We start from the raw sequence: 12,555 nt of genomic DNA, 5'->3' as shown, positions 1-12,555 counted from the left end.
AGCACTGTGATATGAACCAACGTGTCCTGACATAAAATTGTGGTTTTTCCAAGAGTTCACTTGAAAGAAAAATCATGATGGTATGACTGACGCAACATGTAACTCTTTCATCTCAAGTTTTTTCTTCTTGTTACAAGCCAATGACTGGGTCACTTTTAGTTCTGTGAGTAACATGAGAAGGCGTTTATACCTGTATAGACTCTGAGTCATTCCACCATTCAGAAATGAAAAAACAAACAAACCCAGAACGTTCCATGTGCTCCCAGAGTTTTATTTCAATGAAAACAACTCAACCTTTTCTCCAGTTTCCTGCAATGACAAAAGGGAAAGGAAGGGCCTAGTGCTCTAAACTCAGTGCTGGGAGACAGGAACTCCTGAGGTCTCTAAAGAATTCCCTTTAAAATAAAATATCCATAGAGGTGGAGCTTCCCCAGAGCTCTCCTTGGTGAGAAACCTGGGAGATTTCTGCCAGCATTAATTTTAAAAACCAACAATAAGTATCAGCCAGAAGATTGAACCCTGAACCTAGCATCATCCCAACAAAGATCATGCAGAGAAGTTACTGAAGATTAAGAGTACCACAGGCTGACTGAAAGGTTTGAGAACACGCTGTTGTAAAGCATGTATGGCAGACAGCTTATTTGCTCTTTTATGTTTGTAGGGATGTGCAACAGCCGGGCCTTTTCCTGAAGAGGTCAGCCTATTATGGAGTCATGATAGGCATCCTTACAGGACTTGTACAGTTCACATGGCTGCTGATAGCTTGTGTTGGAGCAGGCCCCAAATGGGACAAATTTTTTTAAAAAATTTATATAATTAAAATTGGCTAACTTGGTTTCTCTGAAGACTGATTAAATCCTGCTTAAAGGGGGCTTTTTTAAAAAATATGCAAGAACTACTGACCCTCAGAAAATAGTGACTACAAAGGCAGTAGTAACTCCAGGAAATAGTGTTTCTAATGGTCCACATGCACTTTAATACAGCAGGCCTATTAGTGACACTGTGATATGCAAAAGATAATGCAAAAGATAAAGGTTTTGTGCAAAACCTTATCTACCAACTGAGAAAAGTGCAGTCCTGAAGCCAATGCAATCCCAGAAGGGCAATGGAGTGGATCAAAAAAGACAAGAGGCCTTGAAAGGCCAGGGTAGCCTTTTGTCGACCTCATATATGTATTGGAATAAAGGAATAAAAACTAAAATTAAAGGCAGAGAAACTGCTGAGTCTGCTCACTGAGCCTTTTAACTGGCCTAAGCATGTCTCACTTTAGGTTGGGAACTTGGGAAACATGCACATACTAGTTTGGGAATTTCCCAACTGGGAAAAAAAAAAAAAAAAAGGAGTTTTAGCTTAATGATTGTGGTATTTTATTTACCCAAACACAGCACCCTCCCACTTGTCAGGAGAGGTTTTGACCAAGTCCTTCTTTACTTTAGCAGGGAAAGAAGATACGCACAGACACCATTCTAGATTAGCCCTCTCTCCACTCCAGGAGAAGAGAGAGCTACTTTTTTTCCCAAGCTTTTATGCCCAAGACTTCACTGGGGCTCTGCATGGACGCAGGAATGCATCTTTGCAGATCCAGCTGAGGCTTGGAGGTAGTTCAGAAGAAGTGTTCTTGGTCCCCAGCTCCCCTTCTTTGCCTCCTGTCCCCTGCCAGCTCAATCCGCAGTCCCTGAATTGCTGCACATTAGAGGAGCAATGGTAGTTACTGTGAACATCCAACATTGCTAAAATAGAAAGTAAATAAAACGCAGAGGCCAGGGAGCAGAAAAGGGCACAAGGAAAACTTGGAAACAGTATCAGATCAAAAGGGAAAAGAAAAGAATTGGGTCACTGACTCTGAGCCAGGAAAAGTACACACGTGGAAATTAGAGCAGGAAAAGCACTTCATATTAGATCATCCCAAGGATGTTCTGTCTCCTGGAAAACTACTCCGGGCAGGGAAGATTGTGGAGATGATGTCGAAATTCTTAACAGTCTAACCGGTGCTACCTAACAAATTAGGCTTGTGGCTGTACATATGTGACATGAGACATCCTCAGAGCCTGACGTCTGAGTGCTGTAGTCAGTCTCATAGGAAACAGCAGACAGCTTGTTAACCTTTTATACGTATTATATTCCTACAAAAATGTTATTAAAAGAACATTATTAAGGTTGCAAAGTCTAGCACTGAAAAGTTAGGAAATGCCAGGAAAGGTTCCCTATGCAACCTTAATTCGTAACCTTTATGTACATGTATTGTGATACAGTTTTTAATTGCATGATCACATACTCTTTTTTTTCCACAGGACCCCTGCCACTTTCAGCACACAGGTCTCAGTTCCATTCTGGTCCCCTAGTCAGCCCCCGTCTCCACTCCTTAGGCTTCTCATCCCAGTCTCCTTTCCCAGCCATTCTCAATTCCCCCTGAGACTGGCTCCTTATCATGGTCTCCCTCCACACTTTAGCTCTTCATCATCTCTGTCTCCCCTTCACTCCCCTCCCATCTCCCCTCCCTTGTAACACTGGTTCCCAGTCTCCTTGCCCACCCAGCCCCAGTTGTCCTGGGTTCTTCCTCTGATCTCAGTTTCCCCCCATATATTGGCTCCTAGTCCCTCTTGTTTTCCCTCCCTATCCCCCTGTCCCAATCTGCTTGCCCATCCAGGTCAAGTTCCAGTCCCCACTGTCCCCTTTCTCTCTCAGCTCCCAGTCCCCACTCCCAGTTTCCCTCTCCCCCCACTCTCTGACTGCCTCCAATCTGAGTCTCCCACCAAGGCTCCTTGCCCTAATCTGCTCCCCCGCCCCAAAGCTGGCACCAGGTCTGGCCTTCTCCCCTCTAAATTCCAGTCAGGCGGCTTCTTCCTCTGCATTGGCTGGGCACCGGCAGAGGAGCACAGGCTCTCTGCTCTCAGGTCTGGTGCCCAGGCATGGCCCACAGTAACAACTGCAGGGAAAGGCCTGCTCACCTCCCTGCAGCCCTGCTCAGGGTAGATAGAATCTCCAGAAATTTTAGATATTAAACTCTAGCAAGTCTCTGCTGAGCATGTGTGAACTGTGATTTTTCAAAGTCTTGGCCAAATTTAGGCAGATTTTCATATGGGTGGCAACAAACACATCCCTGACATAAAGACCACCCCCCAAAAGAAATAATAATGATTTCTGACTATAGATTTTTTTGCAAATGCATTTCCATTTTTTAAAACCTATTTAGTTCCAATGTTTAAACCTGAGTTTGGTCTGTAAATTAAGGGGATCTGTCTTGAAGATACACAATGACAGATTCACAGGACTGGAGGGGTAGCAGCTTGCACCTTCCCCATTCAGGACTCCCAGGGCTGGTTTGAACCTACGTGCTGAAAGCTGCCTGAACTTGCACTACTATTGTAATGGATCACATGGGCCACTGCAGAGGTGCATATGTAAGCGGGGGAATAGTCCCACTTTTGTGGGGAACTTTCCTGGCTTCTGCACTACCTTGGTGAAGTGGGCTAGTGAAAGGATCTGAGTCCTCGCTCCCACTTCCTTTACCCAGTGGCCTCCCTGCCCTTGAGGACTCCCCTTCCACTCTCCTGTCTGGCAGAGTCCTCGTAACCCCAACAAGGCTAGGCCCAGGATTCCTGGGGGGCTCGACCCCCAACCCTGCTGTGGTCACCTAGGACAGGGGCTAGGGTGTCCCCACTCCGGGGTACTCTCTCTACACTGGGCACTTCTCTGACCCACTGATCATTACATACAAGTTAAAGCAAATGCAAGTTATTTAATCAACAATTAATTTTAAAAAGAATAAGGAAAAATGGGAAAGGTTAAAGGAAACATATCACCCCACTCTGTGGCAGGGAACTTCACAAACAGTGTCTCTGGAATGTCAGGGCAGTTCACAGGCTGTTCCTTGTAAGTCCCAGGCCTCCTTCTCAGTCCCTGGCTGTGCTGCAGGGATGCTGGGGGTTAGACATTTGCTCTGGTGGTGGCCACACACTCTCAGGCTCTAAGTGGTAGGACCCTTCTTCCCAGTGTCGCCCCCGCCCTGTCGGGGTTACAATCCAAGCCTGGCCTGCAAAGCCTCTTGGCTGAGGCGTCTCCTTGTGCTGGGCCCACTGCCCAGGATCCCCCTCGCTCTCCCCAGCTGCTCACCGCACCCAGCTCCAGACTGCTCCAGCCCCAGCTGCACCACTCTGTCTCTGCACTGCTGCTGCTTTGCCTCCAGCTCCCTGGGCTGCTTCTCTGGCCCCTCTGGCTCTGGTTGCTGCAGCTCTGTTCCCAGAACAGCTCTGCTCTGCAGGCTGCTTGTGTGACTCTGCTCCCAGCACTGACCTGCTTCCTGGGCTGTTTTTCTGGCCCCTCTGGCTCTGGTTGCTGCAGCTCTGCTCACAGGGCAAGTCTGCTCTCTCTGGGCTGTGCCTCTGGCTTTGGGGCTGCAGCTCTGCTCCCAGGACAGGGTCTGCTCTCTCTGGGCTGCTGTTCTGGTCCCTCTGGATCTGGCCCAGCTCAGCTCAGGCCCCTGCTTTCTCCTTAACTCGGCCCCACTCTGTCTGACCCAGGCAATTCCCGCTCACACGGAGGACGGGACCTCCCTGGCCTCCTGGTTCCCTGATTAGCCTGCTCACCCTGTCATTCAGGCTGACCTGGAGCATTGGCCTCTCCCCATTCTTCCTGGGTCCTGATTCCCCATCCACCCTTCCCCCTTTTTAGTACTGGGAGCTAGCCAACCAAAACACCCCCACTGAATGTTAGTAAGGGGGCAACAGTCCCCTTACACATAGAACGTGAAAATATCAAGCCATGCTCCTGCTCCAGATCTGTCCCCTCCTTCCTCTTCCTTTACTTTGTCTCCAGCCTGCCCCAGAACACCCCCTTCTTGGAGCTGCTGCAAAGCCAGTTCTGCTGCTGGTACAGACCAAGGCCCCTGCTACAATGGGAGTATTTTAGATGGGATTTATGAGTGTACTACCAGGGGCGGCGAGTTGTATGGGCCCGTGGTGCCCGTGCTCCACCAATATGAGAGCATGGGGGCCTGGCTCCACCACTGTGCTGTGGAAGAAGGGTAGTATTCTGTTGATTCTTTACTTTTAGGCCAAAAATTAAGTCGACCCAGCTACATCACTCAGAGGTGTGCAAAATCCACACACCTGACTGACATAGTTAAGCTGACCTAACCCCCACTGCATGGGTGGCGGGTGAATGCACCACTGGGGGAGGCTAGCCCCCGTCCCTTCTGCCCAACGCCCTATCCCCTCCCCTCCCCTCCCCTCCCCTTCCATCCCCCCCTTCCCCCGCTGGAGCATGCAGCACACTCCCCCTGCAGTCGCCGGCCCCCCTGTGCACCCCTAGCCCCAGCACTCTGGGCAGGTGGCGCAACCGGAGCACCTCCAGCTCCAGCACGGCGGGCGGGTGGTGCAGCCGGAACGCCCCCAGCCCCCGAACATCCCCAGCCCCAGTGCTGGGTGGACGGACGGGCGGTGTGGCATGGCCGTAGCCCCAGGGCCCCCACCTTGTGTGCACCTGCCTGCCCCAGCCTCTCAGCCACAGAAGCGTGGGAAGCAGACAGGAGGAGGCCTGCGGGCAGAGCATGGGGATGTTTGAGGAGGCACAGCCTTCCCCTGCCTCTGCTACCCGCTGCGCATGCCCCACTGTCGACAGTGCTAGGTCAATAGAAGAATTCTGCCACTGAGTTAGCTACCACCTCTTAGGGAGGTGGATTAACTATGCTGATGGGAGAACCCCTCCCATCACTGTAGTGAGTGACTTCATTAAAGTGCTAGAGTGGCAGAGCTGCAGCTGTGTCAAGTGTAGACAAACCCTGAGAAAGCATTAAGATGGCATATGCCATTAAGCCCTGTTTGCAAGAACTGCTGGACATTTTCCAAAATAGTATCCCTATTTATATGCACTACCAGAGACAAAGGGATTGAATTAGCAGTTCTGTGGGAAAATCTGATCAGAGCTGGTTTTAGGATTTGGAGGCGCTTGAGTGAAGTTAGTCTGAGAGGTCCTGTAAGGTCATGTACTCACCACCCCTTTGTGGCAGACTACAATGCTGCAAGGGGTCCTCATCCGAAATTTCTTTTTGTGAAAACTGAAATGTTATGTAAAAAAGGAATTTGCAAAAAATTCTAGGCCACTCAGGAGACAGCTAGTCTGGGAACCAGCAAAGCCTGGGAACCAGGGATCTCAGGAGTTGGGCATTCCAGGCTAGTCTAGTGCCTGGCATTCCAGGCTAGTCTAGCCTGCCTGGTTTCCAATGAAAGTTTCAATGGAATCAACACATCCCACAGAATGTTTTGATTCCATCCAATCAGTATTTTTCAACTAAACATTGCTCTGTCTGAAAATGTTTGACCAGTTCTAATACTCACACTTCCACCAGCTACCTGTGGAGACCACACAAACTGCACCAGACTTCTACATTGGCAGAGAGGTGAAGTTTGAACTCTGAGAGAGGAAGCGGGACAGGGCTATCTCCTTGTGGTAAGGCACCTATGTCCAAGTGGTAAGGATTCCACCCCAGCATCTTGGCTTCCCCTGCTGAAGATCCTGCAGTGTAGAGAGGATGCCTCACAGAGATGGCACAGAGGAGTTCTCGGCAGAGACCAGTGAGGTGGTAGCAGAACTGAGGCAACCTCAGCCCCCCCTTTGTGATTGCACTGAATCACAAAGCTGGGTCAGGTGATGGCACCTCAAGGTGGGACTTGGTGAGCTGCTTCAATAGGACCAAAGACAGATCTTCAGAGAGCACCTGGACCACTGCCACTGACCCGAACTGTGAGTGGGGCTTGTGGTGAGTGGAGTAAGATGGCCAGGGAACTCTTGTGTGTTGGGCATTCACAGAGACTGTCTGGGGAGGGAGTTGAATGGACTACTGGAGAATGACTGATTGCTTCAATCTTTATTTGAATGTTAGATTATTGCTGAATTTTCACAGATTCTATGTCCCTGTTTTCCCTAATAAAGATTCCCTTGTCTTGCATATAGCCTCAGAGTGCTTGCGGAGGGCGGCGGGGGATGGAGGGGGGAAAAGGGAGGATTTCTGCATGCTAGGGCAACCAAAGGAGGATTTATTTATTTTTCCCAGAATTCTGGGTCAGTTTTATTCTTCAAGAGGGACCCTATATCTATTGAACTTGGCTCTACATATGACATTGCTTCAATGTGCCAGCACACAGACTCACCACATATGGACACAACTTAACCCGCAAGTTCCTCCATGACTTTTTCTCTCTTTCCCTCCTTCCTGGGTGCCCCTGAGTTTTTCCAACCCACCTCAACCATGTTTTCCTTTTTGCCTGGGTCCCTAATTCTCCTCACATCTCTCATTCACTTCCTCTCCTGAATACCCCATCCATCCTATTACTCGGTCTCATTCCCCCAGATTTTGCGACTCTCCCTCTGTTCCTATTATCTGTTTGCCACCCTTCACCCACCTGCATCCCTCTCTGTTGCCTTCCTCATTACCCACACACCACTGGTGAAGGGAAAAGGGGTCTTCATCTTCCCAGATTTCTCTGTCTTCTAACTGTGCTACGTTTCTTAGGAGATCTCAGTGGGGGGCTGGACTCTCCTAGTCTCTGTTGCTCCTGCACCAGAGATGAGCTCCTGAAACTCAGTGCTGAGATAACATTCAGGGCCCCTTATTTCCACCTCACCATGGAACTCAACTATCTGAGCTGGGCCTGCTGTACTGGCTGTGATGCACACCGCTCCCCGGCTGTGTTAGCTCTGTTGGCTTGAGGCTGCAATGGCAGCTCAGCGCGGGAGACTGCAGATGCAGCCAGCTTGCTGAGAGACAGAAGGAACTGCCAGATGGCCTAATCCCTAGTAATGGTGACCACAACAGACCTCTTGCAGATAAAGTTGTCAGGACCTTCCAAAAACTTGGAGGTTCCTGGTCATGGACTTCACAAACCCCCAAAGTTAGCTTTGTGTGTGAACCAATTTCAATCTTTTTCCAGCACTGCAGTTTCATCCAGGTAGACGCTGGAGTCCATGCAAGTTCTGATGAATTCCAGTGTGTTGATTTAGATTCTGGCTGGGCTATTTTCTGTACAGCAACCTCTGTGAAAGATAAGGAAATTGATGTGTCATTCAGCAGTCTTACAGTAACTCCAACAATACCCTACTCAACAAAACTCATATAGATTAAGAGCTTTCTTTTCCAAGAAACTATGTCTGCTCACTTGGTTCTGTCTTGTGATTTTCAGGAGAAGACTTTAAGATCAAGAATCAATAGTGAAGTGCACTCTCCCGACCTAGCCACAGGTAGCTCCTCTTATCTTCATGAGATGAAATCAGTTTCATTTCTGTAGCTAGTGCCTCTTCTCTCAGAATAAATTTTTCCAGTGATGAAATATTATTGCTGAAAGCACTCCACCAGAGAGGACTGTACTTCTATAGCAAATAACAGCATATGCTTTCAACAGGTATTTATTAGAGTAGGAAGCACAATACCTATTCAACCTTTGAGTTGGCAGGAAACTTTGAACTAGGAGAAAGCCATAATCTCCAGTACCCATGACATCTCTAAAGGGGACACCCAACTGTCTGAATAAAAAGGCCTTCTTTCTAAAAATCAGGGATTCCACACAGCTGTGGAGACTCTTGCTCCAAGAAGAGGGATCCTGGATAAAAAGCACTAGAAGCACTAAGTATTATTGCAATGATAATTATCATTACCTCCATCACTGTCATTAGTGTCCTATCTCCAAATCCCATGCAAAATTGACCTCCTGGTTTTCAGATTTTTTTCATTCAATTGCTCTACCCTACCTTAACGTCTCCCAGTCTTGGCCTATTCCCAGCCCAGAAGGTTCCATGCTGGCTGCAAAGCCTTCCCAAGTCCTTCAGCTGAAGTGGAATTGCCCAGTAGAACCTGGATCAAACAATCTCATGACTGGGGGTAAGGTGATAAATTGCAATAGTGGCCTACAGAGAAGAAAACCAACATTCAGATTTTTTTTCTTATTTAATTGAGTAGGAGGAATATAATGAGTAAAAAGAATAGAAAAATTCAACCGTAATAAATAAGCCTGGACTAAATATGCTGGTCTTTCATCAAGGATTCTATCTTGTTATTGCCAAAATCATGTACCATGCCAGGGTGACTTTTGTTTCCTTTTAGTTTGTGCAATTCCTGGAAAAGAAAATGCTTCATTATGTTTTGCACTAACTGTAGCATATTTGGATTGTGCCCCACAATGTCTAATGATCACAGCAATTTCATTTTATTTCACTCAAAATGAACAGACGGGCACTAGGAATATTTAATGTCTGCTTGTTAAAAGACTGCTTGGTATTCACAATTTAAAGCATTTTTATTATTTCAGCTGAGATGATTAATCAAAAACACCTGTTATTTGTCAGATTTCTAGTAGAGGAAGCGCATTTAAGAATGTCCTACTGAACATATTCCAATGTACTATGGAATGTGCATTGATGAATGTATCTCTACACATATTCCAAGCAGGGGAAACATCCCAAAAGTGTTCTGACATGTATTTGTATAGAGTTTGTGTAACACTAACAAAAAACTCCACCCATTTTGCTCAGCCCCGCAATCTGAAAATTCAAGATAGAGGAAGTCACTTCTCTCACGACAGGTTTCAGAGTAGCAGCCGTGTTAGTCTGCATCCGCAAAAAGAAAAGGAGGACTTGTGGCACCGTAGAGACTAATATTAGAGCATAAGCTTTCGTGAGCTACAGCTCACTTCATCGGATGCGTAAAGTGGAAAATATAGTGGGGAGATTTTATATACACAGAGAACATGAAACAATGGGTGTTACCATACAGACTGTAACAAGAGTGATCAGGAAAGGTGAGCTATTACCAGCAGGAGAGCGCGGGGAGGAGGGGGGAGGGGGGAGGAAACCTTTTGTAGTGATAATCAAGGTGGGCCATTTCCAGCACTTTACAAAAACAGTATGAGAGGAAATAAACAAGAAGAAATAGTTTTACTTTGTGTAATGACACATCCACTCCCAGTCTGTATTCAAGCCTAAGTTAATTGTATCCAGTTTGCAAATTAATTCCAATTCAGCAGTCTCTCGTTGGAGTTTGTTTCTGAAGTTTTTTTGTTGAAGAATTGCCACTTTTAGGTCTGTAATTGAGTGACCAAAGAGATTGAAGTGTTCTCCGACTGGTTTTTGAAAGTTACAATTCTTGACGTCTGATTTGTGTCCATTTATTCTTTTACGTAGAGACTGTCCAGTTCGCTACACTGATGACATCTTCATCCTCTGGACCCATGGAAAAGAAGCCCTTGAGGAATTCCACCATGATTTCAACAATTTCCATGCCACCGTCAGCCTCAGACTGGACCAGTCCACACAAGAGATCCACTTCCTGGACACTACAGTGCTAATAAGCGATGGTCACATAAAGACCATCCTATACGCGAAACCTACTGACCACTATACTTACCTACATGCCTCCAGCTTTCATCCAGACCACACCACATGATCCATTGTCTACAGCCAATCTCTACGATAAAACCGCATTTGCTCCAACCCCTCAGACAGAGACAAACACCTACAAGATCTCTATCAAGCGTTCTTACAACTACAATACCCACCTGCTGAAGTGAAGAAACAGATTGACAGAGCCAGAAGAGTACCCAGAAGTTACCTACTACAGGACAGGCCCAACAAAGAAAATAACAGAACGCCACTAGCCATCACCTTCAGCCCCCAACTAAAACCTCTCCAATGCATCATCAAGGATCTACAACCTATCCTGAAGGACGACCCATCACTCTCACAGATCTTGGGAGACAGGCCAGTTCTTGCTTACAGACAGCCCCCCAACCTGAAGCAAATACTCACCAGCAACCACACACCAAAAACACTCACCCAGGAACCTATGCTTGCAACAAAGCCTGTTGCCAACAGTGGCCACATAACTATTCGGGGACATCATCATAGGGCCTAATCATATCAGCCACACTATCAGAGGCTCGTTTACCTGCGCATCTACCAATGTGATATATGCCATCATGTGCCAGCAATGCCCCTCTGCCATGTGGACACAAATCAGACGTCAAGAATTATAACATTATAACATTCATAAACCAGTCGGAGAACACTTCAGTCTCTTTAGTCACTCGATTACAGACCTAAAAGTGGCAATTCTTCAACAAAAAAACTTCAAAAACAGACTCCAACGAGAGACTGCTGAATTGGAATTAATTTGCAAACTGGATACAATTAACTTAGGCTTGAATAGAGACTGGGAGTGGATGTGTCATTACACAAAGTAAAACTATTTCCCCATGTTTATTCCCCCCCCATCCCAGCCCCCACTGTTCCTCAGAGGTTCTTGTCAACTGCTGGAAATGGCCCAACTTGATTATCACTACAAAAGGTAGTGCCCCCTCGCCCCGCTCTCCTGCTGGTAATAGCTCACCTTAAGTGATCACTCTCATTACAGTGTGTATGATAACACCCATTGTTTCATGTTCTCTGTGTATATAAATCTCCCCACTGTATTTTCCACTGAATGCATCCAATGAAGTGAGCTGTAGCTCACGAAAGCTTATGCTCAAATAAATTTGTTAGTTTCTAAGGTGCCACAAGTACTCCTTTTCTTCTCTCACAATGAAACATATCTAAAATTGAATGTTATTGAAATGCATTTGGCATTTCCAAGCACAGTGGATGGCTGCCAACATCTTGCTGAAAAAGGACATGAAAGGCATGAGAGTTAAAGGTAAAACAGTTTAAAACTGCTTTAAGACCAATTTAACAACCAGAAGGAATATTTAAACATTATAGTTAGGCTACATTGCTTTTGAATTTCAGTTTTTGCTGTACACTCATTTACACTACAAGAGCATTTGAGCACCCACACCTGCATTTGAAGTCAAGCCCTCATTGTCTAAGGTTGGTTGGCTGCCAATGTGGTATAAAGGGGCCGCCTTAGTGTAAATAAGAATCAGGTCCAGGCCATTCAAAAAGTTAAGCTGCCCACCTCAGTATTAACCACACCGCACTTGTCCAGTATAGTATGCTACACCTGAATTTTGTCACTGAAAACCCCCACATTTTCTCGCAATACATGTAAACAAGATATGGCCTCAAAAAGTAAAAGTAGTGTACCACCCACTGATCTCTTTGTACTGTGGTGACTGGCTGTGGGCTGGCATTACACAATAAGTATTCCAGCAACACCTGGGCAAAACCAGCAAAAAAGGGACACGTGATGGTGTTGCACTGTACATTGTTGTGCAAGAGAGGCAGTAGGCTTCAAATATACAAAAATGGTATGGATTTAAATGAGACATTACAAAGAATTCACTCCATAAAATTAATGCCAGACAAGTCTATACTAAAGCAAACATGCACAAAACCCTTTCTTGAAACAGAATAAAGCAGAATCCAGATATTCACAGCATTAAGTCACATTCGTGCTCTCTCACTCTCTTCGCTCACCACACACCCTCAAGCTGTCTCCAGCTATCATACATGTGCGCGCACACACTTGTATGATTTATCTCTGACTTCTCACACATACAAAACCGCCCATGCTCGCTTTTTCTTTCCCTACCCATCATATGTGTGTAATGGATCACAAGAGAGCGAGAGCAC

The 12,555-nt window shown here is 46.5% G+C and overlaps 1 long non-coding RNA gene across 2 annotated transcripts in view; it reads right to left on the bottom strand.

Annotated features, from left to right (window-relative positions):
* Positions 1–6,869: 6,869 nt before the first annotated feature.
* Positions 6,870–12,555, bottom strand: part of LOC119565271 — a 66,070-nt gene continuing 60,384 nt past the window's right edge. Inside the window, exons 4-6 of one of the 2 annotated variants that reach the window (XR_006290784.1) lie at positions 8,989–9,106; positions 8,743–8,898; positions 6,870–8,031 (exon numbers count right to left, since the gene is read on the bottom strand). This is a non-coding gene — a long non-coding RNA (uncharacterized LOC119565271). Of the gene's footprint in view, positions 8,032–8,742; positions 9,107–12,555 lie in introns of both variants that reach the window. The other variant, XR_005223898.2, reaches the window with a different exon arrangement.

The sequence above is a fragment of the Chelonia mydas genome, chromosome 1 (assembly GCF_015237465.2).
Source record: "Chelonia mydas isolate rCheMyd1 chromosome 1, rCheMyd1.pri.v2, whole genome shotgun sequence".
In the NCBI taxonomy this organism is placed as follows: Eukaryota; Metazoa; Chordata; order Testudines; family Cheloniidae; genus Chelonia; species Chelonia mydas.
Note: the sequence above shows the minus strand (reverse complement) of the source record. Positions and strands in the feature narration are given on the sequence as shown.